Genomic DNA, 8,505 nt, shown 5'->3' on the forward strand with positions numbered 1-8,505 from the left:
ATCCCAAGGCCCACGCCTGAGGTCGGACCTCGGACAAATAAGCTAAAGAAGGCCCATCAGAAGGAACGAAGCCCAAAACCTAAAGGCCGAAAGGCCTAAAGAAAGGCGGTTCCACAAAGATAGAGATAAAACTCCCAAAAGATAAGATAAGAATATCTTATCCAGGGAAGATCACGGCCAAACTACTATAAATACACTGGAACACCCAGGTATGACACACATTCCACACTCTATACATATCTGCTTGAACCCATGCTAACTTAAGCATCGGAGTGTCATTGCAGGTACAACCACCAACCACTCCACATATCAAGCTCGGGTCCCTGACCCCCACCTCGGGCCTCTCCAAAGACGACCGAGCTACACGTTTCAGGTAACCCCCGGAACAGTGTCTATGCCTTAAAGTTGTGAATGTCCTATGAATCCCTCACCTTTCTTAAATGAAAAATATTTTAATTACAAAAGAACAAGAAGTACATGATTTCGAATTCATCCTTGAAACTAGTTTAATTATGTTGATGTGGTGACAATACTTTTTGTTTTTTGAATGAATGCTTGAATAGTACATATGTCTTTTGAATTTGTTGTTTAAAGAATGTTAAAATTGTTGGCTCTTGAAAGAATGATGGAAAAAGGAGAAATGTTATTGAGGATCTGGAAAATCATCAACTTGATTCTTGAAGCAAGAAAAAGCAGTAAATATTCAAAAAAAAAAGAGAGAAAAAGAAAGCAAGCAGAAAAAGCCAATAGCCCTTTAAACCAAAAGGCAGGGGTAAAAATAAAGGATCCAAGGCTTTGAGCATCAGTGGATAGGAGGGCCTACAGGAATAATATCCTGGCCTAAGCGGCTAAACCAAGCTGTCCCTAACCATGTGCTTGTGGCGTGAAGGTGTCAAGTGAAAACTTGAGACTGAGCAGTTAAATTTGTGATCCAAAGCAAAAAGAGTGTGCTTAAGAACCCGGGACATCTCTAATTGGGGACTCTAGCAAAGCTGGGTCACAATCTGAAAAGGTTCACCCAGTTATGTATCTGTGGCATGTATGTATCCGGTGGTAATACTGAAAAACAGAGTGCTTTGGGCCACGGCCAAGACTCATAAAGTAGCTGTGTTCAAGAATCAACATACTTAACTAGGAGAATCAATAACACTATCTGAATTCTGAGTTCCTATAGATGCCAATCATTCTGAACCTCAAAGGATAAAGTGAGATGCCAAAACTGTTCAGAGGAAAAAAGCTACTAGTCCCGCTCATCTAATTGGAGCTAAGTCTCATTGATATTTGGAGTCTATAGTATATTCTCTTCTTTTTATCCTATTTAATTTTTAGTTGCTTGGGGACAAGCAACAATTTAAGTTTGGTGTTGTGATGAGCGGATAATTTATACGCTTTTTGGCATTGTTTTTAGTATGTTTTAATTGTTTTTATTATATTTTTATTAGTTTTTATTTAAAATTCACTTTTCTGGACTTTACTATGAGTTTGTGTATTTTCTATGATTTCAGGTATTTTCTGGCTAAAATTGAGGGACCTGAGCAAAAATCTGATTCAGATGCTGAAAAAGGACTGCAGATGCTGTTGGATTCTGACCTTCCTGCACTCGAAGTAGATTTTCTGGAGCTACAAAAGCCCAATTGGCGTGCTCTCAATTGCGTTGGAAAGTAGACATCCTGGGCTTTCCAGTAATATATAATAATTCATACTTTGCCCGAGATTTAATGGCCCAAACAGGCATTCCAAGTCAGCTCAAGAATTTTGGCGTTTAACGCCGGAACTGGCACAAAAGCTGGAGTTAAACGCCCAAACTGGCACAAAAGCTGGCGTTTAACTCCAAGAAAAGTCTCTACACAAGGAAGCTTCAATGCTCAGCCCAAGCACACACCAAGTGGGCCCGGAAGTGGATTTTTACATCATTTACTCATTTCTGTAAACCCTAGGCTACTAGTCCTCTATAAATAGGACCTTTTGCTATTGTATTTTCATCTTCGGATCATCTTTGAGTAGTCTTATGCTATCTTAGATCACGTTTTGGGGGCTGGCCTCACAGCCATGCCTAGACCTTGTTCTTATGTATTTTCAACGGTGGAGTTTCTACACACCATAGATTAAGGTGTGGAGCTCTGATGTACCTTGAGTATTAATGCAATTACTATTGTTCTTCTATTCAATTCAGCTTATTCTTGTTCTAAGATATCACTTGTTCTTCATCCTGATGAATGTGATGATCCGTGACACTCATCATCATTCTCACCTATGAATGTGTGCCTGACAACCACCTCCGTTTTATCTTCGATTGAGTGTGTATCTCTTGGATTCCTTAATCAGAATCTTCGTGGTATAAGCTAAAATCCATTGGCAGCCATTCTTGAGAATCCGGAAAGTCTAAACTTTGTCTGTGGTATTCCGAGTAGGATTCAAGGATTGAATGACTGTGACGAGCTTCAAACTCGCGAGTGTTGGGCGTTAGTGACAGACGCAAAAGAATCACTGGATTCTATTCCGACATGATCGGGAACCGACAGATGATTAGCCGTGCTGTGACAGAGCGCGTTGAACATTTTCACTGAGAGGACGGGATGTAGCCATTGACAACGGTGATGCCCAACATACAGCTTGCCATGGAAAGGAGTAAGAAGGATTGGGTGAAGACAGTAGGAAAGCAGAGAGACGGAAGGGACAAAGCATCTCCATACGCTTATCTGAAATTCTCACCAATGAATTATATAAGTATCTCTATCTTTATTTTATGTCTTATTTTATTATTCCTCCATAACCATTTGAATCCGCCTGACTGAGATTTACAAGATGACCATAGCTTGCTTCATACCGACAATCTCCGTGGGATCGACCTTTACTCGCGTAAGGTTTATTACTTGGATGACCCAGTGCACTTGCTGGTTAGTTGTGCGAAGTTGTGATAAAGAGTTGAGATTACAATTGAGCGTACCATGTTGATGGCGCCATTGATGATCACAATTTTGTGCACCAGGAGCCCAGCTCCCTCGCTGGCACATCGATCCGGGTTCTGGCTCTGATACCATCTGTAACAGCCCAGACCACCCGCTAGCACGATATTGTCTGCTTTGGCACACAAGGCCTCACGGTTTTGCCTTTGACGATAGGGATGCTAGCCGAAGCCCCCCACACTCACTCATCAAAATGCGTCATGCTAGGGAGAGGTATGCACACCCTTATAAGGCATGCTTTGTTCCCCTCCCCAACCGATGTGGGCCTTACAATGGACAACGGAATTCGAATGGACAACAGAATGTGAGCAAGCCTACCGAGACTTCAAAGAATTCTTGGGACAGCCACCTATCCTATCTCGGCCACGAGAAGGAGAACCACTCATATTATACCTCGCGGTAGGAAGTCGGGCAATAGCCTCAGCACTAGTCAGAGAAGTCGAAAGTGGGCAACAACCCGTCTACTTCATTAGTAAAGCGCTGCAGGGGTCAGAGCTGAACTACCAGAAAATAGAGAAGTTTGCCTACGCTCTCATACTAACGTCTCGATGACTTCGCTCATACTTCCAAGCTCATACCATTAAGGTTCGGACCAACCAGCCCATAAAGGGGATATTGCAGAAAATAGATCTAGCAGGAAGAATCCTACAATGGGCAATCGAGTTATCCGAGTTCGACCTTCAGTATGAGGCCCGGACAGCCATTAAATCACAATACTTAGCCGACTTCATTGCAGAGTTTACAGACACCCCCGAGACCCCCGTAGAGTGGAATATATACGTGGACGGTTCCTCGAATAAATCCGGAAGCGGTGCAGGGGTGATAATTGAAAGCAACTAAGGAACCCAACTTGAGCTTTCCCTCAAATTCGGATTCCCGGCCTTAAACAACCAGGCGGAATACGAAGCGTTATTAGCTGGTTTGAAGCTGGCTAAGGAGGTTGGAGCTCAAAAACTCAACATCTTCAGCGATTCGCAAGTCGTCACCTCACAAATAACAGGGAGCTACCAAGTCAAAGATCCTACCATGAAAAAGTATTTGGATAAAACCAAGGAACAGCTCGAACAACTTGGGGAATATAAGATCTGCCACATACCCCGCAAACAAAATGCCCGAGCTGACGCACTCTCAAAACTAGCTAGCACCAAACCAGGGGGCAACAATAGAAGCCTTATCCAGGAAATACTACAGAACCCGTCAATATCGGAAGAAGAAAAAGTCCTAGCCATAACAGGTCGGGATCAAGGATGGATGACCCCCATAATTAACTACCTCAAAACAGAAGCACTCCCCACAGATGAAAAGGAGGCAAAGAGGTTAAAAAGGGAGGCACAATACTACACTATCATAAACAACACCCTATACAAAAGAGGGATCTCAATACCATTATTAAAATGCATGCCGACCTCCAATACAAGGGAAGTGCTAGAAGAAGTACACAGCGGCATTTGTGGCAATCATCTCGGAGCAAAACTTCTCACCAAAAAAGTACTCCGGGCGGGATTTTATTGGCCAACCCTACAAAAGGAAGCTACAGAATTTGTAAAGACATGTCCACCATGTCAGAAGCATGCCAACTTTCACATCGCCCCGCCAGAAGAGCTCATTAGCGTAACCTCACCTTGGCTATTCGCAACGTGGGGACTCGATCTTCTGGGACCCTTTCCCCAGGGATCGGGACAAGTTAAATTCCTCATAGTAGGGATAGATTATTTCACAAAATGGATCGAGGCAGAGCCCCTAGCCAACGCCACTGCTCAAAGAAGCTGAAAATTCCTATATAGAACCATTGTCACAAGGTTCGGGGTCCCATACTCCATCACCACAGACAATGGCACCCAATTCACAGATGCATGCTTCAAACAATTAGTAGCCGACTTGAATATAAAACACCAGTTCACCTCCGTCGAACATCCCCAAGCCAATGGACAAGCCGAAGCAGCCAACAAAGTCATATTGGCTGGGCTGAAATGGAGACTGCAAGAAGCAAAGGGAGCTTGGGCCGAAGAACTTCCACAAGTCCTATGGGCATATCGAACAACTCCACGCTTCACCACGAGGGGATCACCCTTCCGATTGATTTATGGAATGGAGACAATGATCCCAGTAGAGATCGAAGAAGGATCCCCCAGAATGATCCTCTACAATGAAGAGGTCAACTCCCAAATCCAAAGGGAAGAACTCGACCTACTTCCAGAAGTCTGAGAGAGAGCTCGGATCAAGGAAGAGGCGTTAAAACGTCGAATGGCCTCAAGATAGAATCAGAAGGTAGTACAGCAAAGCTTTGCCAACAACGACCTCATCCTAATCCGAAATACATCGGAATAACTCGACCTGGAGAAAGAATGCTGGCAACAAACTGGAAAAGACCCTATCGAGTCATAGAAGTACTAGGGAAGGGCTACTACAGATTGTCCGAACTCAATGGACAAGAACTTCCCAGATCATGGCACGCCTGTAACCTAAGAAGGTATTATAGCTAGAGAAGGTAAAAGATCTCATCATAAGATGCAATCTTTTTCCTGAAAAGGTTTTTTAATGAGGCATCAAGTTGAGATTCAGAAAATACCCGACTTAAGAGGATGAAAAACTCCCGCATGTATATATTTGCACTCTCTTTTAAATAAAATATATTTTAGATATTCTACAAATGCTCAAGACGCATTAATCTAAAGCATTCATCGTCCGATTATAAAGCAACAGATCAGCAGAAAGTGAAGAACAGATTCACTGCACGATCACGATAAAAATGATCGTCCGATAAAGGTGAAAACGCGATTCATCTAAAGGACGATCAAACTAAGACAGAAACCACCTTCTACAAATCGGCAAAGATGAACACAGAATAATGCAAGAAGTTATCGAAAGTGATCCGGAAAAAGAACCTGACGAGGTCTTATGGATTGCTAAATAATAACTTAAAAGACTAGCCGACACTAAAAAGTCGGACCAAGTCAACCCAAGTTATCAGCAAATCCCTGGAAAGAGGTCTGGCCAACCCTATAAAAGAGGAATTGCTATAACTTAGAAGAGATTGACCTAACGAAGTCGGTCTCCTACAAAAACAAGTTATAAAAGTAATGCCTGAAAGAGACATGACAAAGGTCCAAGAAAGAGGATTACAAAAATAACTTAGAAGAGGACGACATAAAGAAGTCGGCCTCCTACAGAAACAAGTTATAAAAGTAATCTCTGAAAGAGACCTGAAAAAGGTCCCAGAAAAAGGATTACAAAAATAACTTAGAAGAGGACGACATAAAGAAGTCGGCCTCCTACAAAAACAAGTTATAAAAGTAATCCCTGAAAGAGACCTGACAAAGGTCCAAGAAAGAGGATTACAAAAATAACTTAGAAGAGGACGACATAAAGAAGTCGGCCTCCTACAAAACCAAGTTATAAAAGTAGTCCCTGAAAGAGACCTGGCAAAGATCCAAAAAAGAGGACTACAAAAATAACTGGAAAGAGGACCAACGTAAAGAAATCGGTTATGGAGTGCTAGAAATACAAGCAAGAGCAAGAAAACCGAAAAAGAAGTTGGACCCACACATCCACAACCTCAAAAGATCCAACCTACAAGCAACAAGTACAAAGCAATCCAAAGAGGCTGAGCAGCAAGGCTCCAACACTTCCAAAACATAGAAAAGTGCCAAGGCAAGCACAAACAAGCATGATATAAATACAATATTATAACAAGCTTCAGGGTCAGGCCCAAAAGCTTGAAAACTACTTGTTGTTTTTCAAAATAAAAGTTGCTAAACAAGCAACCCAAAGGAGTATCCACAGTCAAGCAAAATATTCAAATTACAAAATAAAGAGTTCAAAAGCCCACAAGCGGGGGTATTTACACAAATATCCAAGAAAATCAGCTAAGATCGGGAGCCTTTTTGGCAGCATCAGTACGGGGAGAAGGAGGGCGAGTCTAAATAGGCACAGCATCCACGGTTCCATCATCCCAGTTCAGAATCTGGAAATCCAGATCAGACATAACTGGAGGAACTGAAGAGGTTGACACTTTGGCAGAAGGCACAAGGGGAGGTTCAACACAGTCATCATCCTGGTCATCAGGGACAATCTTACCATCCCTCACAACATTATACAGGCTGAAGAGAGTAAGGTCGGCCTCGGGAGCAATAATCTGAACCTGCTCCTTCAGGTTCTCATAAGCAGCATTTACACTGCCAACAAGATGACCCTGGAGCTCGGAGTAATCAGCTCGGGCATTCTCCAACTCCTCCTTCAGACGCATTCCCTCCTGATAGGATGTGACATAGCTGTCTTTATGCCACAAGGCCGTGTCCTCGGCCAACCTCACAGAAGCTGCCAAAGCAAGGGAGCTAGTCTTCTCATTTTTCAGCTCCTTTTCCAGTTTGGCCACTTTCATTTCAAGCTCCTCCTTCAGCCCCTTCATCCGATCGAACTTCTGTTTAGCTTCCTCCATGAAAGCCTTGGTGGCATGGAGAGAAAGGTTTTGAGCAGTATGGTACAGGGCAGCCCCCATATGTGCCATCCTAACACTACTCCGAGTTATAAAATCAAAATGGCAAAGGAGTGACACATCATCCATATCAAGAGCACCGTAGGGACCAATCTATTGATCTACGAACTCAACTACGTCGAAATCAGGGGCATCAAGATTGAAAGGCTCAGTTGTTTTTTGTTTCTTGTTGGGTGGAGCACCAGAAGTAGCGGCAGAAGTTTGTGGAGGATCGACCAGACGAACCCGAGGAGTGGGAATCACTTCCCTCGGCCCAGGAGAACTCGGCACGGGCGGCTTCATTTGAACTTGAGAAGATCCCTCTCCGGCCGTGATGAGCGGATAATTTGTACGCTTTTTGGCATTGTTTTTAGTATGTTTTTAGTGTGATCTAGTTAGTTTTTAGTATATTTTTATTAGTTTTTAGTTAAAATTCACTTTTCTGGACTTTACTATGAGTTTGTGTGTTTTTCTATGATTTCAGGTATTTTCTGGCTGAAATTGAGGGACCTGAGCAAAAATCTGATTCAGAGACTGAAAAGGACTACATATGCTGTTGGATTCTGACCTCCCTGCACTCGAAGTGGATTTTCTGGAGCTACAGAAGCTCAATTGGCGCGTTCTTAATGGCGTTGGAAAGTAGACATCCTGGGATTTCCAGAAATATATGATAGTCCATACTTTTCCCAAGATTTGATGGCCCAAACCGGCGTTCAAAGTTACCCTCAAAAATCCCAGCGTTAAACGCCGGAACTGGCACCAAAATGGGAGTTAAACGCCCAAACTGGCACAAAAGCTGGCGTTTAACTCCAAGAAGAGTCTCTACACGAAAATGCTTCAATGCTCAGCCCAAGCACACACCAAGTGGGCCCGGAAGTGGATTTTTATGTCATTTACTCATCTCTGTAAACCCTAGGCTACTAGTTTTCTATAAGTAGGACCTTTTACTATTGTATTTTCATCTTTGGACATCTAGTTCTTAGATCACGTTTGGGGGCTGGCCTCACGGCCATGCCTAGACCTTGTTCTTATGTATTTTCAACGGTGGAGTTTCTACACACCATA

Source organism: Arachis duranensis, chromosome 4 (assembly GCF_000817695.3).
Source record: "Arachis duranensis cultivar V14167 chromosome 4, aradu.V14167.gnm2.J7QH, whole genome shotgun sequence".
Taxonomy (NCBI): Eukaryota; Viridiplantae; Streptophyta; class Magnoliopsida; order Fabales; family Fabaceae; genus Arachis; species Arachis duranensis.